Here is a 27,994-nt window from a genome sequence, read left to right as displayed (position 1 = left end):
CCGGTCACAAGTGAGTGGCATGAGTTTCCATAAAGTAGATGGAGTACCCACTCGGGACAATTTGCAAAATCCACTTGTTCAATGTTATAGACTTGTAGTGGTCCAGGTAATGGCGAATCCTGCCTCCCACTGGGTGTCCATGCTGGTATAATGACAAACAAAAGGGGTTTGGCGGCTGTGGCTGACTGGTCCGACCTCTAGCTGGTTTTCCAACACGGTTTGTGGGAGACACGGTCACAAAAATACAGCGAAGCCCGGTGTGTGGACAGAACGGACGTGGTTGGTAGCCCCTCCAGTAGCCACAGGAGTGGCAAAAGACAGACTATTGTTGGCGAGGGGCCATGGATAGACCCAAGGATCAGGCTGTAGCTCTGATTTTCTTAAAGTGCTCCTGTGCCGATTCTGTCTTTTCGCCAAAAAGACGAGAGCCATCATAGGGCATGCCCATGAGAAAAGTTTTGACATCCCCTGAAAAGCCAGTGGTTCTCAGCTAGGTGTAGCGTTTAATGGCTACAGACGATTCAATCGCTCTGCCCAGCGAGTCAGTCATGTCTAGTCCACATCTGATGGTGAACTTTTCTACATCTCGCCTGCCAGCAATAGCTTGGGAGAGTATGGCTTGGGCCTCCTTGAAGACCATGGGCAGCACCTGCACAACCGAATGCCACACAGTGTGGGTGTACCGGCCCAAAAGGCACACAGGTTTCACAGTGCGAGGCCAGCAGAAGAGAACATTCTCTTACCACAGGTACCCAGCCTTCTGGATTCACAGTCCGGTGGAATGGTTTGAAATGCGCCAGGTTTTATACGGGATGGGGAGGCTTGGACCAAGCTCTTTGGGGTGGGGTGCTGGGTGAGGAAACAGAGGTCCCTAGGAATGGGGGGATGGCAGTGGGCAATTTTCCTATGCACAGCAACCCTTGTGCAGGGCTTAGACCAGGCCCCACACAGAACATTTAGGAGGCCTTCATTGATTAAGAGCAAGGGTTAATAGATCGGGACTCCCAGCTGATGCGACACTGACAAAACCTTTGTCTTGACTGCCTCCAGAGACAACGTAAGGTCCAATACCTCAATCCCCCTGCGAAAGAGGCACCCTCCCCCATAGCGAAAGTAGGGGGAGAGACTTGGCCAGTGTCTAGTGAGGTGTCTGAAGCACTAGCATCCACTAATTCCTCATACGAGTTGTCCCTCATTTTCATCTAGGGGATGGTGGTAACCATTAGGGTCCTCAGACCCCTCCCAACCGTCACCCTCTCTTGGTCTGTTAAAGGCAATAGCTTCAATTTGGAAGGCATGGTACCAGTCGGGCTGGAGTCTGCATCGTACGACGCCTATCCGGCTCAGTGTCAGAGTTGGGTATGAACGCCGGGAGCGACAGCACAGGAGCAGGTGCCAAGGAAGGTAGCCGTCTCAGGAGCAATGCCGCTCCAGATTCCAAAATACAATCAAGGGGCCTGAGTGGTACCAAGGGCAGATCTGCCAGCGGAAAACCAGTAGTGGCCCCTCATGAACCTCTTGGGGCTCCTAAGGCGCTCCAGAGGGGTTGGGCCACTCAAATATGAGGTGCATGACCTCATAAAATTCCTTGCGTTGCGTGAAGGGTAGCTCCGGGAAACTCTGGAGACATGGAGTTGACCCTGACACATGCTCCACAGCAGAGAGAGGTCTAGTGTGCAGCGTCCCGTGCCTCGTCCGATGTTTTGGACCAGCGCAGAGAAGTCGAAGACCTCTGACTTCTTTCTCTTGCTGGACCTACCCGACGACTTGGAGTGCGACGATGATAGTCTGAAGCGGCTCCACGAGCAGTCCCGGGACCTTCCGCGCAATCGGAATCATGAGTGTCAGGTGCAGCAGTCCTCACAGGTCTTGAAGTTGTGGTCCCACTCCAAACACCAAAGGCAAACCAGATTACAATCTGTCACAGGTGTCTTCCTGTAACAAGCACCACATGGTTTATAGCCAGTTGGCTTTTAGAAAAAAGTCGAGAAGACGTCAGTTAAAAAATGACCAGGGGTAGCTCTCTCGGGACCTGCGCTGAAAGAAAAGAACTGAGATCAGAGCGCTGGGGTGGTGCCTATATAGGCACCACGCACTTCACTTCCAGCGCGGACAACACCGACATGAAGCAGAACAACACCACTACTGATGCACAGTGGTACTGCTCGAACATTTCTGGATCTAGTCTAACGCCTGGGGATTTTTCTAAGGTAAAAAATCTGCGGCTAGAAGTCTAGCAGGTAAAAGTCATCAACTTTTCTGGGTAGAGCCAAGGGTCAGAAAAGGCTAGGAGGCTCATCATCATTCCTTCTACAATTGAGAGAGTGATATAATAGTGCCACCAACTGCAGATCTGTAAAACTGACTGACTTCTCACTTTTTGGAAGGCTATCAAAACTTTCCTGTTCTAACGATTTAGTTATTTTCTTTTGCTTTTAGTCACTATGGAGCCAGGTCTTTTAGTGCTAAGAAGCCACTGGTGGCGTATGTAAAATCAAATTCAATCAATCAAGTCAGACCACTCGCACTAAAGCATAAATGTCCTTCAGACCATACATCTTCACCAGTACCACATTGTAAATACCCAGGAGTGAAAGAAAGCGAACAAGAAAATTATAGGGAAACACAACAAGCGGAATCTTTCAATACGCATTCACAGTGAAAGGAAAGGTCCAGATTTATGGAAATACAAAGTGCTTATATTTTTGGCTAAAAATGCCTCCACCTTAGTGAAATAAGGCATCTCTGCTCAGAGACATATTATGGGCGTACGAAAAATAGAGGCTTGAAGCCCACTCAATGTTAACCATTGGTTGGCATTCCCGTCATTCATTTTCCTGCTTCGTATTAGTGTCCCAGCTTGTCAATTTGGTGTTTGTCCCTCTAATGGAGCATTTCCTCTTTACCATCACTTTTGATTGGCTGGCTTCTACTGCTTTCTTTTCAAGCACTACTTTTTCTTTTTAGTTGAGCACTCAATCAGAGTGCATGTTTTTTCCAGCCGTCTCTTTCATGTTGTTCTCTTCCCCAGCATTTTGAGTTGTTCTTTGTCTTCTGTGTGCTTCTCCCGGTTACCCTCCCTGGGCGAATTCCATGTTAGCTCGCCCTTGTATTCTTCCACCCTGTTGCTTTCTTGCTCATGTTCTTCTTTCCTGCCATCTCCACACTGCTCTCTCAACTGTTGCTTCTCAAAACCACTGCGCACTCCTCTCTCACCCCTTGCTTCTCCTCCCCACCACTGTTCTCCCTCTCCATTGCCTGCTCGCCTGTGTGCTTCTCACTCACCTGCTCCACGTTGCTCTCTAGCATATTTCTTCTCCTCCCCCTACCTGCACACCCTTCATGCTGCTTCTGACTCTGCCTCAGATTAACTTCGGCCCTGCCCACTTCTTGGAAAACAAAAATGTTCCAGATCCAACTCAGATCTGTTAACAGAAAAAAAGTGCCTGAATACTGCACGCATATACAACAGGACAGAGTCAAAGATTTTTTTTTATTCTTTAGTCACGCTGCACAGAGTTAGCAATGTTGTGCAGCATGGCTAAAAACCATTAGCAAAGGCAATAGGTCCCAAAAGTGGGACCTATCGGCTTTGCCACCTGGTTTACATTACCAAGCTTTAATATAGCAGATTTAGACATACTGGGGTAATCCTACCTCAGTAATCCTACTACAGACGGTTTTAAGTAAAATTAAGTCACTCAATCAATTCTGATGAAATCAAAAATCTATGATCAGAACACATCTTTCATTGTACTGAGATATTTGAATACTGAATATCTCTAGTTAGTCATTAAAAAATACTTATGTAAATCAGACATTACACCTTGATATCTAGCAATGTTAAAACTGCTGTATCCTTTCTGTGCCTGACTGGATATAAACATAGATATATTTTTTTGGAGGGGGGGGGCTTTAAAATAGGCATTGCTATGGAACTGCTTTGTGTGAGGATGCGCTCCTTGTGAAAGAGCAGAAAGCTATAATTCACAGTGAAGTTAGCCAATGGCTGGACTGTGCTGATCCACTGTCCCATGTTGTAGGCTGCAGTATTTGTGAGAGAAATAAAATGTGAATGACAGAAAAACAGACCAATGGATGAAAAGGACTGGCTGGAAGCACCTGAATGCATTATTCTAAGGGTAGAATGTTATATATGTAATCACTGTGTTCTATCTGGACACACTAAAACGTAGTTTGAAAGGTGTCATTGTTACTGCGGAGTACACCATGCTGAATTAAGTACATACCTGCTTCTCCCACTCTTACTTCATTGTAGTTCCTTCAGGTTTTTGGCGACAAACACACTCAGTACCTTTATACACTCAAGTGAACACGGCCGGGGGTACTGACTACTTTGAACCCACGCCCTTCGTTCCTGGTCTTTCTTTGTGCTAGTTCTCTAACCAACCTCTGACACGCCTCTCAGAACCACCTCTTTCCCACCACATAGACATCGAGAACTCCGGAGTCGTAGGAGCATCCCAACGGAGAAGTTGAGTGCTTTTTAGCCAGCAAAGTACATTGAGGAGCTTTTTTGAGCATCGAGAAGCCATTTGCACAATCAAAATGCCTCCAATTGGAAATTGAGTCTCCTGCGTCTGCAGTGTGGGAGCAACAGTTTGTGGGGCATATTGGAAGTGGTGTATGTCCTTCAACATGCACACTGCCTCAGATTGGAGAATGGACCTTCCACTGTGTGAGAAACAGCCTCAACAGGAATCAAACACTGCTTTCTAAAAAGTGGTATAGTACAGTGTATTTGCTACTTTCCCCGTAACTTCGCTTTACACTGTTCTGTGTTGCTGCTATTGAGAGGCAATTGCAGCTTTTTTCCTGACACTACTCAGGGACTACAAATTGTTGAACATCTACCTACTGATCTGTGATACACAAACAGACTAAGCATGCCCACCATCTTATCGAATTAAAATAGCTGCAGTTCTGTGATATGCACCGAAGTATCAAGCATATCACAAATTCACACTTTGCTTTGGTCCTGGTCGATAACCACTCTAAATTACCTGAGGTAAGGCTTGTAAGTCATGTTTCTACATCACTGAGATAGAGTTCCTTAAAGAGCTTTTTAATCGAGAGAAGAGAACCTTAATAGGTTAGTAACTGACAACGGTGTGTAGTTACCTGCCTAAGAGATGGAAGAATTTTTGGCATCCAGCATGTTACTACAGACCCTTAGGATATACATGAACATTAATATCGTTACCAAAATGCTAATTACTGGCTGAGGATAAAAGGAGTTGATTGGAGGGATTTACTTAGGTCTAACTTGTGGTCATATAGTGTCACTACCCATAGTACTAGAGAAGTGAAGGGCAGATGTACAAAGATTATTTGTGTTCGCCAAATTGGGCTGTTTGTGACAGCAAAAAAAGCCTTTTGGTGTGTATGAAACCAAATTTGCGATTTGCATTTAAGATCAAATACCAAATCATTATTTGGAAGGGGCATGTTTAAGAAATTCCTTCAAAATAATAATTCGGAATGGTATGTATTATTGTTTTGGAACCGAAATCCCATCGCAAAACATTAATGCTTTACAGACTACACAAATGTAGGGGTAAGCCATTGGGAAAAGGGAAGTGGTCACCATGGAACCCCTTGTCCTTGAGAATATTTAAAGAAATATATTTGAAGAATAGGCAGCTGTCCCAAGAACCACTGCCTACTCTTAAAAAATGTTAGTTACGATTATTGTTTTTTTCTTCAGACCCATCACATTTTCCTATAAGGAAAAAGATAGCGTTAAAAGCAATCATATACAATTGGTCTGCTGACCTCAGCAGGCCACCATAGCTCTGATGCCTGCAGTTCATAGAGGGAGAGTCACAATTTGTGACCTACTTCAATAATATTCATGAGGTAGGTCAAACTGCGACCCACAACAAATCAGTATTTTGAAAACGAACCTATTACTACATAGGGGATTTTGCAAAACAGCACACTTGTCGCAAATTGTGCAACCAGTGCGAGTACATCTGGCCCCAAGTCCATTTAGATGGTTCAAAGGAAGAGAGATCCAGTGTCAAAATTGGTGGATTACAAAGAAAATGTTACATGAGTGCGAGACAAAAGAAAGTCTGTGGCCAGAAAGGTTGCTGAGAGATAAATCCGTGCCAAGGCTCGATATGATTGTGTGAAAAAAGTTCAGTTGCCCTATTTTTCTGCAAGAGATTGTAGATCCATGTATGGAAAACCAACAAAAATGGTGAAAGTTAAAAGGGCATAATGGTCTTTTCCATTAAATAAAGAAACCTGTAAAAGCAATGAATTACTTCACAATAGACGTACTGTACATTACATTTCTCCACCATATACCTTAATAGCATGGGTTATGTTTGGGTGGGCAATATGCTTGGTTGCAGAATTGTTAAACATGCAGATGTGGCAGAAAAGCACCAAAGCCAGCTAATTACATGTTACATGTATTTGTATAGCACATTAGCAACATTTCGAAAGTCTTGAAGAACGTTCGGAATCTGAATGTTCTATATTGTCCTGGTATTCTCATTGATGAAGTTAAAACAGTCTGTCCCTATTGTAAGAAGTTCTGTTTGATTGTTGTTCAGATGGCAGTCACTGGCAACAAAAGGGTATCTGCTGCCCTTATAGAATGTTTTCCTTTCCTAACGAGATACCCTGTCTGATATTTCCAAGAGAAATACACCTTTTTCTTATGTTAGGCCCTCACCCACGCTAGTAGAGGAATGCTTGGTCCCTAAAAAACACAGGTTTCGCTCGACCATATTGTAGGGACTACTTAAAATATCACTGTAACCGGGTTATCTACAATAGATTAAAAAAATACCTCAAATCAACCTCGGGTTCCCCTTTATTTGCGGTTGTTTGGGTATGGGTTAAAAATATCATAGTAAGGGTAAGAATATTATGGACCTATGACCCTAATTCATCGTTGACAGGCTTCAGTCCCTATGCTCAGGCCTCCTAGATCCAGGGCTTTCGTCAGGACATCAATGATGCACTGCCCTGACAACACAATCACTCCATTAGTGAAAAGCATGCAGTATTAACTAGCATGCAAGGTGGGTGTTGCACTCACCTATTCAAAAGGTTGTAGGATCTTGATTTCTAAGAAAAGGGAAGGAATTGATTATCAAATAATAGGGTATCAATCAGGAAAGAAAAGCAGATTGTATAACTCGGAGAGCTTTGAGAAACCCAGACTGCACGCTTTTCTCTGATAGAGTGCGAGGACCTCCATGCGATCCCCTAGTGACAAGGTAGCAGCTTACATGGCGGATCAGCTGCAAAAAAGACCCTGGAGAAGGAGATTAGAGCTTGCTCGCGGGTGGAATGCCCTTGCCCATCCTTGGAGGGAAGGTTGCTATGACCCCAGACATTGACCCTCGTATGGCCACGTTCCTGGCATAGTAAATAAAGGACCCTAGGAAGGGCACTGACAGCTCCTGTCAGGATAAACTTTCAGATATCACAGGGTCCCTTATCAAGATCTTAGACATGGCAGATGAGGCGAAACAATCTGGATCTCAAATCTCCCCTGAGGTCCATTCAGGCTGGGTGCAAAGGGCAGTCATTTTTCTAAGCAATGCGAACTGCACATTGTCAACGGAGAGGCGCCGTTCCCTGCTCCTCAAAGTTGACCTGAAATTGGGTGACCTGGCATCATCAGAAGCCAGCCCCCTAACACAAGACAGGTTGTTCGGTGACCTATTCATTAACGAGTTGGGCAAATTCCTTGCCACTTTTAATTCCCTTGACAAGGCGCAGGCCACTATCGAGAAGATTTTCTCCACTAAGGTTTTCGAGCGGGTCGCTCGTGAAAGTGCGGGCTCCTCCGGCCGCTTCCTATCCAAACCCCCCCAAACAGCCCATGGCGCCCGCCCGCAAAAGTGAAAATATCAGTCAAAGTATGTCAGATTCTTCCCATTTAGACGGTTCAAATAGAACCGCAGGACCAGAGGTACAGGCCAAGGTGAGAACTCTCCTTTCTTCCCAACTAAGAGTGGAAGGCGATTGGCACTGTTTCTGGAGAACTGACGTGCTCGGATTTCCGATGCGTGGGTGCTGCAGACAGTTCAGAGGTTTCATATAGAATTCTTGGTGATGCCAACCCAAACTTCCAGACCTCAACCGCTCATCTCTTTCCAAGAGGACTCTGTTTTCATCAATCGAGACGTGCTGGAACAGTTGAACACAGGGGCGATTATCCTTACATTATTACACCGCTTCGGTTTGTGAGCAATCTGTTCCTGGTGGAAAAAAGGGATGGAGAACACCGCTAGGTCATAAACCTCTGAAATTCTGAGTGGCTGGTGTATCATCACTTCAAGATGGAAGGAATCCATCAGTTGCAATATCTGTTGAGTTCGGAGGTTTGGTTGGCAAGGTTGGACCTCAAGGATACTTACCTGATGGTCCCAAATTTTCATTTGCACGGCCGATTCCTACAATTCCTCTGGCGGGATCAGATGTTCCAGTTTCAGACCATTCCCTTGGGTCTCTTCGCCTCATGGTGCTTTACCAAGGTTCTCAAACCGGCGATGGAGCTCTTTCTCAGCCGCGGGGTTCGTCTGAGTGCTTGATTGGACGACATCCTACTGATGAAGCAGTGTCCACATGCACTATCATCAGCTTCACACAGCAGTCGACTTTTTGGAACAACTGGCTCCATGATCAATGGGAACAAGTCTTTACTGGTCCTGGCATAACGGACAACGTTTCTGGGTTTTGTCATACTCAACAGAATCAACTCCAAGTCTGCCCTTGAAAAAGAAGGCGAAGATCCTACATGAGCTCAGAAAGACCCCATTACAGCAGAACACGCCCCTCAGACAACTAGACAGTTTAGTAGGCCTATTGGCATCATCAATACAGGCAATTTCCTGGCCCTCTTCATTACAGGGCGCTTCAACGCTTGAAAGCTTTCCACCTACGCAGAGGCCTGAAGTACTCAGAGGCTTTTCCTCTGACAGAAAAAGTCCAGGAGGAGATGCGGTGGTGGCTCACACACATGGAGGCCTGGATTGAGAGAGCAATCTTAAGCTCAAGGCTTGATTTGGTGATAGAATCTGACGCCAGTATAACAGGCTAGAAAGCCGGAAGTGTAAGTATGTCCACAGGAGTAAAGTAGTCATTTGAAGAAAAGAGTATGGGTATAAATTGCCTGGAACTTCTGGCGGGCTCCATGGCGGTTCATTGCTGGACAAAGGAAAAGGTAAGTTGTTGCGTGGTACTGAAGATGGACAATGTCTCGGCAGTCCGCTACATCAATCGTCTGGGAGGATCCGGGTCTGAGATGTTGGCGAAGCTCACGAAGAAGTTTTGCCTGGATGATCATCATCACATTTCTGTCACGGCGGAGTACCTCCCAGGCAAATCCAATGAGGTGGCTGATAAGCATGCACAGCATCTCCAGGACCTCAGCGAATGGAAACTGCACCGCAGGTGTTCACAGCATTGACGAAATACTGGCACCAGTAACAGTGGACTTGTTAGCCTCTCGCCTGGACCATCAAGTGGACAAGTACTCCAGCTGGAGGCCGGATCCGCAAACTGCGGCTATGGATGCTTTCCTTCAGAATTGAAGTGTAGAAAAAGGGTATGCCTTTTTCCATTCATCATGATGCTGTGGGCATGGGATAGAAGTCAGATCTGGTGGTCATCACTCCGTTCTAGCGATCTCCGGTATAATTTCCAGTGAAGATGGAACTTCTTGGGATTTTTTAATTTGTCTACCCCACAGGCTGAATCTTCTGTAGGACAATCTAGGGAGTCCCCACCACATGATCCAAATCGGGTCACTCCACCTAATGGCATGGAGGATTACAGGAGCCGATGGATGATCAGAGGATTTTCGGAGGAGGCCGAGGGTCTCCTGGCAAAGGCATGGGCGGATAGAATAACGAAGCGGCACAGATCTGCTTGGGGACGATGTTTATGTTTGTGTGTAGTAAGGATTAAAGATCCTGTGGAGTCCAACATGGTTCGCATCCAAACATTTCAAGTTGTTGGTGTCAGATGAGCTGGCTTATAGGTCGCTAAAAACCTTTAGGTCTACTTTATCTGCAGGGCACCTTCCTACTGACAGCTCCCCGTGGGAGAAAACCATTTGAATAGGAAACTGATGAGGGGAATTAGGTTGTCTATTCTGCCAGAACCTAGATATTCCACAATCTGGGATTTGAACAAAGTTCTTAACCTCTTTCTCTCTTGGCAACACAACAAATACCTTACTAGGAAACAATTATCAGGTAAGTTGACCATGTTGCTATGCCTGATCTCTTGTAAACAAGTGCCCCTGGATGTTACAGGTAAGTTATTCACCCCAGGGTTACTTTTTAGGTCTCGCCTACGCAGCGCGCATGCGCTGCGTAGGCAAAAAGACCTTTAGCGATCGCTTCGGCTTTTCAGCCAAAAATGTGCACGCGTTCCATTTCCTTCAATGGCAACGCAGAAACATCTGGAGATTCACTTGCGGGAGCCAGCAACTGGCGCCATATGTTATCAATTATCGGGGCACCAGCCGCTCGCTCCCGCAAGTGAATCGCGCAGGCCTGCTGCCACGCGAGGCGCACGCACTTGTTGTATGGCTTGGCATGACCAGTTTACAAATTTACCTCTAATTCCATGCAAAACTCTTACCTTGCTGGACCTTTTATGACATAACAAATTGGTAGTAGCAGAACAACGTTTCCATCGTGTTGGCAAACCAACCAAAGCCTTCAGACTGGTAACAATACTCACAACACCACTTCTAAACCCTACTACACAAATACGTAAAGCTGGTTCCAAGCTGACCATTCAGAGTGTCTTTCGTCCAGGCTCCATCTGTTGTGAAAATACCGAATACTCCAGTTTATCATCGTACAAGGCATACACGTATATAGGAACAAAACAAGTTTAGATGCTACGTGGAGGCGGATCCATTTCTAATGCCTTCATAAAGGGACATGTCCGTTTTGCTTCAACAATTCAGATTAACAATCTTGCAGTCAGTTTCCCTAGGTATCCTTCCCTTGAAAATGCACGCATGAAATGAGTCAGAAGCCCATTAGTATGCAGCGAACGCCGTTAGTGTTTATTCAGTATAGCATGCACGCAGGGACATTTTCACCTTGAAATATAAAACCAAACGCGTACTTGCCAAGCAGGCCTGCAAGTAACCACTCCTATCAATTCATCTGAATTAGGTCAACAGTAACCATAGCAACCGGGAAAAGTTGCATACATATACATTTTACTGTAAAACAAATCTTCATTACAGCTACACAGATATCCCCTAAAGTAAGGACTTAAAAGGGAGAGCGCAATTCATCCCACCCGAACATTATTGCAAGATTTAAGCAGGATTTCAGTAACAAAATGCACATGGACTGTGAGGTTATCAGAATAATTTCACGGTTTATTAAGGCACAAGTGCGACAAATCATCCGAAAACGCAAGCAGCTAACTAGAGGCAGATCCTGCTAACATTCTCGACTGGAGCCAGAGAGCGGGTATGATGTCGTGGTGCACAAAAGTCTCCTTTATTCATGTGAGTCACCTGAAGATAGAGGCCACACAGAAAAAGCAGCTTTCACAGGAAAAGGCCTGCAAAAAAACACACTAAACCGGCATATATGCACCACCAACGATACCATAATAATTTAAGATAAGATGTCACTGTGCCCTGCGAGACTTGGGACCTCAGAATCTCTGGGGAGTAAGGGGGGGCGACAGGCAACGCACTAATGGGCGAGCTTTTGGCAGGCCAGTTTGATGTTTGTTCAGCACAATTTAAGAAGTGTGAAGCCGCACCCACAAGGGGAGTACTCAGGCCTAAACTTTAAGTACTGGGGTGGCTTTTCTTCTTAATCTGAACGAGTGTCATCTAGCGAGTATAGAAACTATGGATCCCCAAATCTCCTTTCTTCAGTTCATTCTTCAGCAGTAGACCCACAGGAAAATATATTAATCTGGGAGAGGATATATAAATAGTGGGCCTTGAGACAAGGTAGAGAATGTGTAAGGGGGAGTCTTCTGCCATTGAGCATGTTATGGCCTCTCCTAGCATCTCTCACATTGTTCACCACAATCATTTTCAATCATCTTTACCCCTGAAATCTACGTGCTCACCTCGCCTGCTCTCTATTACTTCCCCTAGGCACTACCCGCTAGCCAAATGCTTACAACAGGTTACCCTCAACGCACCATTGCACTGTCCTATGGGATGCTTGTATTCAGTAGAAAGCAATGCATTTGCAAGGTTTGTCCTTGAAGACATGCATCGTTCGCCCCCTTCCTTCCTCTCCTGCCCCCTCAATCCCACCAGCACTTTGAAGCGACCTTAGGACAGCGTATAGTACTAAAGAAATCCTCAATATCAAAACCTGAGTGGAAACAACCTGGTCCACATTAGCAAATAGCTCCAATTTTGAAACTATGAACTGGAGCAGCCATATCTAATTCTGTTGTGAAACCCTTGCAAATTATTTAGCAAAACAAGCATTGGCATAGCCAATAGGTCTCGCTTTTGGGACCTTATAAATATTTAGTTATGCAGCACAATATCCTTGGTGCAACAACATCAACTGTTGCATGGCTGAACACTTATAAGGTCCCAAAGGCGAGACCTATTGGCTATGCCAAAGCTTGTTATATTTCTAGAAGGACAAAGTGTAATTCCAGTGTGGTCTCTTACCCTACTTTCCATGAGACACCTAAACTGTGCGTGGTGAGATGCATTAAGTACGGCCTACGAAGCCATGACGAAAGAGGTTCGTCCAGCTGGGGAGCGTAAGTGCCTAATTGCCTTGCGCAAACCCTTTGAAAAAGTGTCTTCTTCCACCATTGCCAGATGGGTAAGGTATGTCATGAATCGGGTTGACATAAATACAGTAGTTTTTGACACACACTCAGCGAGAGGCGCTGTGACTTGCAAAGATTTATCTTTGGGTGCTAGACTTGAAGACATTTTGTACGCGGCGGATTGGTCATCAGACTCTACAGTCAAGATGTGCTACTCCAAAACTGTAGTTAACGTGGCTACATTGGTCATCAGTAAGCTTTGAACTATCATAATCCTCGCCTCCAGTATTGCCATAGAATATAACATTTCCTCGCTTTAGTGATGGAAAGTTTCAATTCTAAGGACATAGAGGCAAGGATTATTCCCACCAGAGTCGGAGTGATCTTGTTTTTCCCTCCCCTTATATGGAAATGATGGAAGGTCAGAGTCTGAGATTCGTATGGTATAAGTATAAAGCCTTTCTTGATTCATTTGAAGGGGCGAACTCTGCTATTTATCAGATGGTTTAATTCCGTTTGTATTGCTTCTTTGCTGGGTTATTTTTTCCGTTGATACTTGGAAAGATAAGTTACGAGGATCTCCTTTTATTGCAGGTAATGACACTTCTAAACAAGAATGAACAAAGGATAACTGGAGGCGCCTGTCACATGAAGAAAGAGAGAGCGTAGATATCTAAGATGGACTATGTTCAGGAGGAAGGACTATGATTTGCTGTTGTTTTTCTACCCTTCCCAAGGGTTTCACTGTTAAAAGGCTGCTGTTGTCTAAAGGGAAGAAAGGATAAGCATAATCCTCGCCTCCGTGTCCTTAAAAGAACTGAAACTTTCCATTACTAAAGCTACGAAAATTCATATTACACCACATAGTAGCCGGCTTGACCAGGTTAGGAATCAGAGGCATTATGAGAGTGGATATGTTTGATAAATGAAATTTCCATTGGCGCTAGTATGCTGGAGTGCATGGTTGCTCAGCTTTAGGTTGGGGTTATGTTTGGAAGGATCTTTGATATTTTATTTTTAGGAGGGTGTGGTAGGTATAAACTAACTTCTTCAGGATAGGTAATATGTAGACTAGTGAGAAAGTATGGGTGTGTCAGTATAACTTGAATAAATGTACCACTGAAGATGCATAATATAATGCTGTGTTGTGTGCATGCTGATAGCAGGTGTTGTCTAAAGTGCATCATTGCTGCAACGTGATGTACAAGTATAGCTGGATGTTGAGAAAGCACACATATAGCCAACATTATGGCTTAGAGTTGAGCTGTGTGAAGGAATGTGACAGGATATGGGTCTAATGCTTACTCTGTTTGTTGGACTGTATGCAACTATTGCCAGATCTTAATGTGTTATTGAAGTGGCAAACACTAGACTGGCATAGAGGCAGGCTGTGCAGATGATGATGCCAGGACGCAAGTCTAAGGACTACTGTTGATATGCTGCAAGTGTTCTGCCACAAAGATTCAGTGGTTGCAGAGTTGTCTTGTATCAAAGAAGAACAGGGAGAGGGACAGCAATTCCCACAGTGAGATGCTCAGATCCATCTCAGCCTAATGATTGGGCCTAAGATATCAACAAACATGAAATAGGCAAATAAACGGATATCAACAACCCACACCTTGGCACTGCTATGATCATGGCAAAGAAAGTTGACGGGCAGAATCTAAAGGCCAATGAGGGTTGACCCAGCCCCATACCTTTCAGAAGCTCAGGTCCCCCACAGCTTCCCATTTTTCCCCAAAAATCTGCATGGCTCATTGAGCATCCAACCGGGCTAACAATAGCAAACGTTGATATAATAAAGTCTTTGGTTTAATGAGGTCAGATAGGAGTCATGCAATGACACCTTTCCTAGCTGAGGCTTCAAGCAGCATTAAGGTTCAACTGGATGAGGAGCAGGAGAGAGAGAACAGTGTGGAACACAGATACCAGACAAGGCTGCAAACGTTAAACGTAAAAGGGAATGATGAATCTGCTTAACCGGCAGGAAGACAAAAATGGCTAATTAAACTTTACAAGCAAGATTTTCTAACAGTATCAGGCAAAGGCACTATAAAGGATTATCACCCTAATATGTATAGTCAAATATTTAAACATGATGTATCCTGTGGGCCATGAAACAGAATTGCAAAAACAACACAAATGAGTAAATGTTACATGACAAACTAGGGCATCCTAAAACGTTTCAAGTCAGCAGCGGGTTGTAATAGGAATTACGCAAGTAATACTTCAGACCCTCTGTAACCCACTAAACCAGGCTAAATCACTTCTGTGATATAGGGAGTCTTTGTGCTTTCGTTATAAAAAGTAAACTACTTTATTGCACACAAAACTAAATACTGTGCATGAAAGGAAGGTTACCACAGAAAAACAAACTATTTCAACCCTTGATATCCGAAGATATGAGTCCAAATGTCTTTACACTGCTAAAGAGCTCACAATATTCGGTCAATGAAAATGCTTTTATATTGGTGCAGGTGAATACCAGGTCTAGCAGTCCTCAACACAAACTTTGGACCTGTCATTGGCCGATACTTAGGAAGACAAGTAATCACAATTAAGAGCTTGTGCCTTGAGCTTTTATTCTTTGTTAATTCACGAAGATGAAGTGGTAAACAGAAAACAAATACTCAATTAGGAAGTAGATAGTCCTGTCCTTTTCCTCTGTTCAAGTTTCTTCTTTAATCTTCACTCTGGTACTTCTGCCTTTGCTGAGAAGATAATATAAAGGCCACACAAAAAGGCAAAACAAAAATCAGGACTCGGCAGACAAATAATAATATTTAAAAATTATCCCCGCCACACCACAGGTGATGGTTTCAGGAATATCATCGAGTTAACCTCTCACGGTGATAGCAAGGATGGAGGTGTACCAAAGCGCGAGGGATAAGCAAAGCATGCCACTTTGATTTCACCAACACTTTACCTTTTCTAGGAGTCTGTAGTTTTCCCTACCACAGACTAAACACTTGCCCGAGGCTGCAGCTGTTCCAAGTACATCAGTGACCAGGGACTTGGCTTTCATAGGAGCCAGGTCTATCAGCTTTTCTTGTTAGAGGCATAGCAAAACTAAGTCACAACCGCACTTCTGCGGTCACTCATGGCCAGCAGGAGTTTACCAGTTTGTCAGGTCTTGTTTCAGACACAGAGTATCCACTGTCCAGGGCATGTGGGTGCGAGCAGGGAGTCATCTCAGATGGTCTTCGTTCCACAGGCTCTTCTCTTACCTTCAAGCATCGAAGAACTGCTCTGCGGCACAGATGGTGGTTTCCTGTGGCCCAGCACTGCACCTCCTAGCTGGCTGGCAGCGCTCCTCTGCACGCTGGCTTTCTGGAAATGTCCAAAAACCCACAAGAATTAGGTCTTGGGTTGTTCTTCACTTCCAATATTCTTCTATGCCAGGTTTTAAATTTCTCCAGTTTAACCAACCTTACATGGCGCCTAAAGAATATATTTTAAAGCTTTGAAAATCCAACTTGGAGGCAAATTATTTAATGTTCAGATGGGCAATTTCCGATCTTTTCAGATGGTTAAGGCTGCAAAATAGTCCATGTCTTGCATCTTAATGCAGTCAAAATTTCTTTGTGAGCTCATATCGGCCCTTGCTCCAGTTGTTCCTGTACTCTAGCCCTTTCTTCTGTGATACTCCTGACCTCTTGGTCAATTGCCGTCCCCCGCTTCTGAGGACCTCTCGAGTTCATCTGGGACTACCACAGTCCCCCATGTGCTCTTGCAATTATCTGTGCCATTGTACTGGTTGTTTTTTTTTCACTGTACGTTTCACTTTCTTGTTCTTCTTGCAGCTCCTGTTTTTCCCCCGCTCCGTGCCCTCCTGCCAGCCCCTCCCACCTCCCAAGACTGTATATGAAGGCCGCACAGTGGCTCCTGTGGGCAGCTCCCGACCTCTTGGACAATTGCAGCTCACCCGCTGCTGCGGACAGCTTGTGTGGATCTGGGACTACCACTTGCTACTGTAACTATCGGCGTGTAACATCCTGGCTTTCTCGGGATTGGGACAAACAGACGACGGACCAGAGAAATGGAGGTTTAAGGATGATTTAATAAACAGATAAACAACTACAGACAACAAAGAATACCGGTACTGGAATCACCAGTTAAAGTACGATACCCATTCACAGCTCGTCTAACCGTCCTCCGCATGCACACCGGACCCGGTATGCTCCAACGGAGGGCACAGTGCTAAGCAGTGGCCGACAATGCCACTCGACCGCTGTGAAGGGTAGTTCCAAGGTTGTGGAATCTACGGGGGGCACGTGGGAGTCACCCGGCCGGGCTCTCTACCACCTGGGAACAGCCGCTCTACCAGTATCCCCCAGAGTGCTGCCACAACACAAAGACGCTGGGAACACCTCCTGGTGTGCGTCTCTTGTATCCGGGTTTAAGTGATGATACCCAAGGTGGCGCAGAGAATGGATGGGAGCAGCCGCTCTACCTATCCCAGTTCTCCTACGAGTGTCGATGGCTAAGACGCGGAAACACCTCCTGGATAGCGTCTTAGCTCTAAGCGTGTGTTTACTCAAGGAACGAGGGTTGGGAGCTTCGGCTCGCACCAACCTCGTTTTCTCCAATTTGTCAGGCTGTTGGGAGCTTCGGCTCTACCAACGGGACTTGTGCCCAATGACGTTGAATACGGCTCTCAGAACGGGACAGGACACGGGCAGGAAGCACACGCCAGCACCTCTCCTCCGCTCCTTAGAATGTTCCTTCCGCCGCTCAACTCACCAACGGGTCCGTGTACCTCAACCAGGTACTCCGGCAAAGATCAGAATATCCGACGCCGAGTCCCAGTGATCTTCTCCTTAAGTAGTACTCTCGGCGTTGTATAACCATGACTTTTGAGTTGCATAACAGGAAAACTAGGCGTTACCCTTGGTGTTATGTAACCAGAACTCTTGAGTTGCATAACATGAAAACTAGCCGTTCCCCTTGGTGTTATGCAACCAGAACTCTTGAGTTGCATAACATGAAAACTAGGCGTTTCCCTTGGTGTTATGTAACCAGAACTCTTGAGTGGCAAAAGGCAATTGTTGCTGGAGGGAATTCTGGGAGTTGTAGTCCGCTCTCCTCCAAGCGCACCAGGTTCACGGAAGTGGCATCGTGGGAGGGAATCCATGTGCGGGAGGGGATTCCTGACACGGCGCTACAGTACTATTTCATTTTTTTCACTGTTGCTTGTACTTTTCTGTAATTCGACACTCCTGCCATTTTTTTCCCGCTCCATACCCTTCTGCTAGCCCCTTCCAGGACTACATATGGAGACCGTAGCGGGCACGCCAAAGGCAAGCCTATCTGCACCCGCCCGCGCCTGGACCACCCCCAGCGCCAGGAACCTTGACCCGATCACCACCAGAAGATACACCACCGCCTAGCTCGAAGTCCTGGACCTAGGATGCTGAAAAAATAACTGCTGCCACACCTCTCCCCGTTCAATGTTATCACCTTTCACCTGCCAGCACTGCTTCTTCTCCAGCTACACCGAAGCTCCAGCACGCAATTCGACCAACACCATGCACACCACAACCACCCCAGACCATCTCCACTGTGTCCTGCTCAACGCACGATCTCTATGCAAGCACGCCCCCGAGAATTGGGACACCATCACCTCCCTCACACCAGACGTTATCTTCCTCACAAAAACCTGACTCAACCCTGCATCTGCACCCGACAATGCCTCAACCACGCCTAATGGCAAGCACAGAGGTGGAATCGCCATCATTCACACAGAAACCATCCACTGAACCTCCACAGCAGATGTTGTTCCCCCAATCATGGAACACCCCAACTTCCAACTCTGAATTGACAACAAAACAACCACCAGAGGCACCCTCCCCTGCAGACCGCCTGGACCTCACCCAAGTTTCTGCAACGCCATTTCAGATTTCATTGATTTGTTCGGCATCGACTACGAAAATTACATATTCCTCGGTGAGCTCAACTTTCACCTCGATGACCCCAACAATACTAACACCACCAACCTCCTCGTAAGCATGAGCAACATCAGCCTCACCCAACTGGTCACAAAGCCCACGCACATCTCAGTACACACACTCAACGCAATCTTCAAGGCCAGTGACAAAGTCAAGTAAGGCCATGCCACCAAACTCACCTGCACCACCACGCCATCATATACGGCATCTCCCGGCACAATCCCCAAGCCACCCAACATGTCACATCGTAGCTGGAACAAGATCTCGGAGCGCCAATAGACACACGCCCTCAACACCTCTCGCCCTCACACCACAACCAAACTGGAAGAGGCGGTCAAGAACTTCTCCGACTGGATCACTGACTGCACAGACAGAGTCGCCGCCAGCAAACCCACCAGGCTCAAAAAATCATCCAAGCAAGTAAGTTGGTACACGATGGAACTAAGAACCATGAAGCACACTTGTAAATGACTTGAAAGGAAGTGGCGCACCAGCAGGGAGCCCACGGATGGAACAACTTTCAAAACTGCCCTCAACTAATACCACCAACTCCTGAAAAAAGACTAAGAAAAGCACCCTGGCCAACGGCATCGAGGCAAGCTCCAACCACCGCAAGGAACTCTTCAATATCGTCAAAGAGTTCTCCACCCCTACAGCCACCGAAAACGTCATCAACCCTTCACAGGAACTCTGTGACTCCCTGGCAAACTTCTTCCAAGAAAAGATCTCCACATCTACAAAAACTTCGAACCTCAACCTACAGACCCCCACAGCCACCTCGAACCCACGTATGAGGAACACGACCACCCACTCACCACCTGGGACCAGCTCACCGCTCAAGACAGCACAGTCATCATAATCTCCTCCCATTGTGAGCATCCTCTGACCACTGCGAAAAATGGAAACACGCAAAAGTTAAGCCCTCCTCAAGAAAACTTCTGCAGAATCCATTAAACTCGAGAACTACCGCCACATTTCTCTGCTCCCCATTCCTGCTAAAGTCCTCAAGGCGGCCATCAACTGCCAGCTCACAGAACACCCGGACAACAACAATCTACTGGACACTTCCCAATCAGATTCTGCACCAACCACCGCACCGAAAGCGCCTTGATTGCAGCCACAGACAACTTCAGATCCCTCCTCGACCAAGGAAAAAGAGAGGCCCTGATCCTCCTCGACCTTTCAGCAGCGTCCATCTGGGGCGTTCCTCAAAGTTCGTCCCTCAGCTCCACCCCGTTCAACACCTAGGTGATTCCCTTGACTAATGTCGTCAGATCGCCTGGCCTGAACATTATATCCAATGCAAATGATACCCAGCTCATCCTCTCACCATCGGAAGACCCCTCCGCCACGGTAAACAACTTTCGCAGGTTTATGGTGAATAAAGCTGACTGGATGAGAGACAACTGCCAACAACTCAATACAGACAAGAAGAAAGGGCTGATCTTCACAAACAACTCCTCACTATGGAACGGCGCCTGGTGGCCCCCCGAGCTTGGACCCTCACCCACTCCGACCGACCATGCCCGCATTCTCAGGATCATCCTGGACAGTAAACTCACCATGAGTAGACAGGTCAACGCAGTTTCTTTTGCCATCTACCTCATGCTCCGCATTATATTCATGTGTCTACCCATTGCCACCAGATGTATTGCTGCACAAGCCCAGGTCACCAGCTCACTGGGCTACGGCAACGCACTTTATGTAGGAATCACCTCACACCTCGTCAAGAAACTGCAAACGATTTGGAACGCAGCACCCAGACTCATCCTAAACCTCCCTAAAAGGACACATATCAACCCCCCACCTCAAATATCTCTACTGGCTACCAATACAGAAGAGATGCCAGTTCAAGATGTTGATCGACTCCTTCAAACCCCTCCACAATCAGAGACCAGCGTACATCAAACACTAATTGAACTTCCACCTTCCAACCAAACACCTGTGCTCTGCCTTCCTCCACCTGGCTCACACCTCCAGCATCTGCTGCAGCAACAGGGGAGGACGTTCCTTCTCCTACCTCACCACAAAAGCCTTTAAAGACCTAACCCTCCCCCCGTTTCACCTACTGACCGCATCATCCCTGCTGGAATTCAGAAAAGGACTCAAGAACTGGATGTTTAACTGCGCCCCCTGCAGCATTAACATCAGCGCCTGGATACTCTCTTGGGTGAGTAGCCACACTATATAAATCCAGATTGATTGACTGACTGACTGATTGATTGATTGATTGATACTGGGTCTGAAGCTAGCAACCTACTAACTGCCATTCTATAATCAAGATTTTACCAGGAGATTTATTTATGCCCAGTGGCATAAAAAAATCTCCACCTAACCTCTTAGCCAGTGATAACATCTTAGCTAACTAGTTCTTCTATGTAACATACTTTAAGAGCAAGGTGGCTACTGGCTGGCATTTCCAATTTCTTGGAGTCGCCAAGACAAAGAATTCAGTGAAGGGTGAGCATTAAACTCTTGACATCCTCTCCATCTCATCCTCACGATCTAGGTGGTGAGTGTCAGCATTCTCAGTCTATTCCTCTTTCTGTTCAAACATCTCTACAGTCCTCCTCGCTCGTTGCTCCCATCATCCTCCACTTCAAGAGCTGGTGGCTAATCTTCAGTCATGAGTGGCAGAGACAATGATATAGTACCTGCCTGATACTCGCAATGAAGAATCTAAAAAGGTATTGTAGGGATCTTGTCTATCCAAGGTCTAAAGTACAGGGGTATCTGAAATCCATCCATTATCTGTCTGACCATGACAATTAGCAACATCCAGTGCCCCATGCCTAAAAATTAATATCATGTCCATACCCACAGGATCCTGTGCATTCAACGATCATACTAAAAACACAATACTTGCCAACCGTAATTGGATTTCCAACAATGGATCCAACGTTACAAAACCTTGGGTTTCAGTAGGATTTTTCCTGCACCACTGCCACACTGAATAAAAGTCAATGGTGCTTATCTGGGGCACAGCATTTGGAAGGTCATAACATATGCGCTTGGCACGGTCATTGTCAGCAAGATATGACTCTTCGATCACTCACTGGACTACATCTTGATAGCTTTGTAGCACAAGAATAGATACGAACTCTGGATCCTCAAATCGTTGTGCTAGTATGGGAGCATCAATGTCTGAAGCGCAATCGCAAGCAAGCGCGTTTTCCAGTTCGGCATAACAATTACCTTGTTCAATTGTCTAGATCACCCTTCATGATCAGACACGGTATCATATCGAAATGATAAAGTACCATCAGGAGAATCTTCCTCTTTGCTAATGCTATCCTTTCTAACAATGCCAATGGAAATAAAGACCAAATGTCACAGAAGGTTCATTATAGCTAATGTATGGACTTTATTCACTTCCAAGTTCACTTGGTACCCACAAGATACCCAAAAGGAACCATTCACCACTGGCTACTCCAAATAAGCTAACAAAAGAGCTGTGTAGCAAGTCAAAGAGAATAGAATTCACTGACGTGTTATTTGCCAATCCAGAAAGCATTCAATTTCTTCATCCATAACCAACATTTATATCTGAGGATTGGAAAACATACATAAGTACATGTCTAATTTATCAACACGCCACCCACATATAATACAATAATGATGGTTGGTTGTCTGTGTTTGACAGGTCTACTTGTGTGCCTTCACCCACCCCATATAGGCCAACACTCACATCACATTGGTTATAATTTGTGCCTACATATTAGTGTAGATGACAAACCATTTTCCCAAGTCATGACCATACCTCTAGCCCTCTGATGTAAACTGATGTATACATTGCTGGGCAAAAGAATCTGTGGTTTTTTTCAACATCTAAATTTCAGTCATTCAGTTTGCTTAGGTATTTTGTGGCTTTGCTCATTACCAACAACACCTTGCACAAGCTGATGGTAGTGTTCCAGCCACACACAAAGCAAGCTGATCCTACCACAATAACATATTCATCACTACCACAATCAAAAATGGCAGAATGGTAATCGGATCCCTCCATCTTCCACAATGAATAAATAGTAAATATTAGTCCATCAACTAGCTTGGAAGCAGAATGTCTCTCTTGATGTCCAGTAGATTTCTGGGATAATTAAACAAAACAGTAGTCAATGTTCTAGAGATCTCATGTGAGCCACTGCACATATTTCTAGTAGCACGAGTAGTAGTAGTTAGGTTGGTTGTTGCAAGATAGCCAAGTACCCTCCCTCTGTGACACTGTATTCAGCAGAATCATCAGCTGCCCTTTGCTTCTTTCTCCAGCCAACTTTTCCTACAGAAAACTGTTAGGAGAGGAAAAGATATACTTCAATATGGGCTGCTGGGAATATTCCAGTCCTTACTAGTCAAACCGGAGAGATCTTTTTCTCCAATGTGAGATAAATTCTACTGTCTTGGCAGCTATTCCCCTTTCAATATAAAGAGCAGACCAGCCAAAAGAAATCACTAATATCTAGATATCGTAAGGGCCAAAAATGTAAACGCTAGATTCCTGGTGCTGCCTTGTTCCTAGTATATCAGAGTACTGTAAGATTTTTTCTTCTTAAGTCTGAGGTTTGCAAACCAAATAAACCCAATGTAGCACCTTTTGTTTCAGGTAGTATTGGTTAGTATGTGTTTTTAGCAAGACTGTCATATCTCCTGTCTCAGTAATAGTTTTGTACTAAAGCAGCAACTGCAAGTTCATGTTTCTTGTGGCCCGAGTGGCACTGTCAAAAATATGATACATGGAAGTCATTTTAATAAGCTTACAAGTTAACCACAACTATGTGGCCAACCGGATCTTAACTTTACCTCAGCTAAAAGGGGTGGTGAGAGATAATGATTGCAGCAGCCCATTATTTGAGAAATCCATACTCTGGAAGATGTTCCTTGCAGTCAGGGTAATCCTTGATTGCCCACCAGTGTTTGACTAGTTTTAAGACATGGCTCAATGAAGAATTTAAGCTCCATAGCCATACTAGGGAAGTAGCTTGAACGCTCGTGCCAATCTTCACGCACCCATTAACAATGAGCTTAGGCTGCAATGGTTTCCTTGGCTGGTGACTGTTTATGAAGACCAGTAAACAATAGTAAAGCAGAAGTTCATTCAGAACAAGGGGTAGACAGGGAAAGAGGACTATCGATTTACAAGAAGTAAACTGTATCTCTCTAGTTACCACTGGCTCGTACTTTTAAAAGACCGAGTTTACAAACGCCTATTTTATCTTATTTCCCTACCACAATAACCTGCGTTTTGCCACCGGAGTTCGTTCGAACACAAAGTTAGTTTCGTTTTGTGCCATGGGGAACTTCAATGCTTTTATTTCATATTTATGTGTAGGCTGGATCTTGGCTGACATAGACGTTTATTGCATTCTATCTGAGTTCTTACTTCAAAATCCTTTCTTCAGAACACCTTAAATATTCCCAAACCATAAAACTTAGCATTTTCAGTAGAATGATACCACTTGCCCAATCTGAAGACAGAGCCAACAGATAATATTAACAAAGTATTTCCCCATACCTGCCCTGATCACATACAATGGATCGAACGGTTGGTCCAAATAATAAGGTCACAAACTTTGTCAGACTATATGGAATATGGGCACTAGCTTACTCCTTGAACGTCAGTCATCTTTTAGTTCTCTGATGTGCCATGACCGCCCCAATCCTGAAAAGTAGGGTTGCCTTCCATGATCATCCTCATGCCCTCCGATGTAGAGCAGCAGCAAAGAACCCATTGTCTTGTCTGTGTTTTAGGGGATACACAGTCTGCTCCAGAAGCCCCATAACCCCAAGAACTATGCGCTTTACCTTGGATTTTACTTTTACAAATCATTGGTTTCAGGAATTTTTAGCCATTTTTTCCAAATAAAGTAAATCAAGTCTACAACTCCCAATACATCTAGCCGTTGAACGAAAGCACTGGTCTGGAATTCATGGTATCTGGCAACATAGTGCATCTGTTAAGATAAAAAGAAAGCGCTCTCATATTCAAGCGTGAGTAGTAGGCTCTGCTCCCAGAAGGTTTTATGGGTCCCAAGGGGCGCTACCCGCACAGACAGTCTTCTCAAAGCAGCCTGCCCGGTCTCACGTGCTTGTCACCGACTGCTACCAGCCCTGTCTCACCAGCCGCATCTTACCTTCTCCTTTACTCCATGTCTAGATCTCGCACTTCCACTAAGGGGAACGGGGCAATCTGCCAGATTGAAAAGGAAGTAGGCAAAGAGAACAGCGTGTGGTGAAGCAGCAGTAGCAGCCTCAGGTCCACCACCTCGCACCACACGGCCACGACCCACCTACCAACATAGAAGAGGGACTACACGGGCAGCATGCGATGAGCCATACCGAGATCCAATATTGTTCTGGATAGCTTTAAAAAAAATAAGTTGTCCTACTTAATAAATGATCAGATGGATCAGCGTATGTAAGGTTTTGTTAACGTTCTTAAAATAATTATTGCTCTAATATTGCACAACTATTCGAAAACAGTTTAAAAAAGAATCGCCCTAACAATTATTTTAGTTCTATTTCATGCATCCAATCTGCTAAAAAAGTTCATAGTTGTGTTAACATTTGTGTATGGTATTCTGCTTCTTACTCTAAAATAGTCTTGTTCAAAATGGCGGCCGGCTGTACGGCAGTGGCTGACGCTACGTCAGTAGGGACCTATTTTGACAGGAAGCTCTTTTGCTGCTACGGATACCGATGCTGCGACAGCACGTTCCGAATCAGCTGCCTGGTAGCTGCCATGTTGTACGTATTGATCCGTGTATAAATACTGACTTCACGTTTGACTTAATCCCTTGTGCCTGTCTGGCAACATTGATTTAATAATATGAAGTCATTGAAACTGTATGGAATATAGAAGAGACAGTTCGATTTACTATGAGGACTGGCGCTCTAGTTCTGAAAGAAGGAATATACTTTATTGGCAGCACAAACAATTTATGCAAATGAACAGACTAAACAACTGGTGAAGTACATTGTTATGTTTTATTTTTACCCATAACACCCAAACACATAGTTTAGAAGACTGGCTTAAGGTTACATTTTGTATTTTGGTTTAATGTATCTATCATCTATTTCTGTCTTCTCTGTGTAAAGCACGTTAAAGATAATGGATCCTTTAATTGCGCTTTAAGTATTTTGTTATAAGAAATGTTCAAAGATTACAGTAGTGATGACACCTTTTTATTAAGATAATTTAAAGGCAAAGGGCCGTGTGTACATAGGTTTCATTTTGCGATTACCTAATAGTACATTTTTGTGATGTGCTATTAGGTAATCGCAAACACCCATGTACTAATGTGTCTTTGACACATTTAGAGATTTCTAATGGGGTCCCAATAGACATATTTCCTTAATATTCATGAGGTAGGTCGCAATTTGCAACTTATTGGTAATAGCTATAAACACAGGGATGGTGACAGGGACAGCAGGCCACCATGTCTGTGTTTGCTTTTAAATAAAGCAACTTTTTTTCTTTTTTTTTTTTAAATGCAGCCATTTTTTCTTAAAGGAAAACGGGATGCAATTCAAAAACAAAATTGAAAAGTGTGCTTTTTTTAAGAGTAGGCAATGGTTCCTTGTGGAGCACTTCCCTTTTACAACTGGCTGCAAAACATTGGTACATACCACTGCGAGTCGCTATTACATAGAAAAATGCCTTTTTCCGGTAGCAAACTGCCCAATTCAGTTTGCATCATGAAGAAAGGTACGTACATGTGGCCCAAAGTGCCTACAGAGAATCTGGGGCAGTGAAGGACTTCTTTAGGAGTGTGCACATTAAAAGATTGGAGTTCATTCAACAAATCAATTAACTAAGCCTTCTTAAGACAGGATATAAGTTAAGGCAAAAATATCGTCAGTCAAAGTTTTAATAATCTCAACTACAAGGACATAGCATAAATTTCCGTCAAACACAAAAACCTAATACGGTCTATCATGAAGCTAATGGATGCAGCAAGAGGTCTGACATAAGATATTGGCATGAAAAATATGACAATTATTTTAAGGTCTAAACATGAGACAGACTTGCATGTGTAGCTCTTTAAGAATAAGGAAACTCCACATGGTTCAGCCCAAAATCAACCCTCTATTTAGCAAAACACACAGTAAAATCAGCATAAGGTGAGCAAAAAGATACATAGACTCAGCAAATCACGATACAAAATAAAATGCAACAATATCTAATACCATCTCCTAAATTAATAACAATTAGTCCCCATTCTCCCTAATGTCATTGGATGTGATAGTACAAATCTTGTTAAAAATATAACAATGACAGTCATGAAATGAATGGGCTCACTGAGCTTCAAGCTGGAAGATCCTTGAATAGTAAAATTTTGAGAGGAAAGCTTATTCCACAGCTCACCAAGAACACTTAATTTGAAAGGGAATTACAGAATCACAAAACATATTGCATTAATAATGTTTCAGTGCAAATGTTGCTGTCTGTAGAGAAAATAATAATGAAAACAATTCTATTTAAAATAAAAAATGGAGGGGGGCGTGGCTTGGACAGCAACATGGCGGACGTAGCCTAACCGGGCTCCACGCGTCCACGCCGATATTTGCTATTAATCCTGCCAAAATCCTGCTTGGAGGTTTTCCAACTACACAGATTGTGCCCCGGATGGGGGGGGAGCCGAACTTGTCAGAGAGCGGTGTCGAGCAGGCGTGCTCGAGAGCAGTGCCGGCCAAGTCTCCTGCCCGGTGGGGCCCGCGGCGGGTACCGGGCCTGAAAGTGAGCTGTGAGGTCCGGTGCGGGCACTCTGACAACTGGCGCCCCCGAGCACCCCCGGGAGCGGGAACGAGCGAGCGACCTGGCCGGGCGGCGGTGGAGGTTGGCTCCTCCCTCCACCCGAAGCCCTGCATCGGCCGCCATCCCCATTGTGGTGACGCCACCGGAGCCTTCCTGTGGAGCCCGAAGCCGGGGCCACATGCCGTCCCTGGTGGCGGGCCCCGGAGACTGTGAGCATCAAGTGTGCATCCTGACACGCACAGCTTCGGTGGCGCATGCCTGTGAGGACCACCTATAAACATCCGTCAGTCAAAGTGGAGGTCCCGGTGGTGACAAGGGCCAAGTGGAGCCGGGACGTGGCCCCGTGAGGTGAGCGCCCTGTGGTGGTGGGGACTGGGGCCTGGTGTGGCTCTGCCGCCTGGCCAACTGCTGAGGCCTGATCTCACCTGTGATTCCCCCATGAGCCACGCTTAACTGGTACAGGCCCGGAGGAAGCCATCTTAGTACGAAGTATCCTGCAAATCAGATC

The 27,994-nt window shown here is 45.2% G+C and overlaps 1 protein-coding gene across 2 annotated transcripts in view; it reads right to left on the bottom strand.

Moving 5' to 3' along the window:
- XPOT (exportin for tRNA) overlaps nucleotides 1–25,037 on the bottom strand; it is a 464,061-nt gene extending 439,024 nt beyond the window's left edge. Inside the window, exon 1 of one of the 2 annotated variants that reach the window (XM_085653409.1) lies at nucleotides 24,863–25,037. The gene's annotated coding sequence lies outside the window, so the exon portion shown is untranslated. The remainder of the gene's footprint in view (nucleotides 1–24,862) is intronic. The other variant, XM_085653408.1, reaches the window with a different exon arrangement.
- Nucleotides 25,038–27,994: the final 2,957 nt, after the last annotated feature.

Source organism: Triturus cristatus, chromosome 4_1, assembly GCF_964204655.1.
Source record: "Triturus cristatus chromosome 4_1, aTriCri1.1, whole genome shotgun sequence".
NCBI classification, from domain to species: Eukaryota; Metazoa; Chordata; class Amphibia; order Caudata; family Salamandridae; genus Triturus; species Triturus cristatus.
The sequence above is the reverse complement of the archived record's forward strand: the minus strand, read 5'-3'. Positions and strand labels throughout refer to the sequence as shown.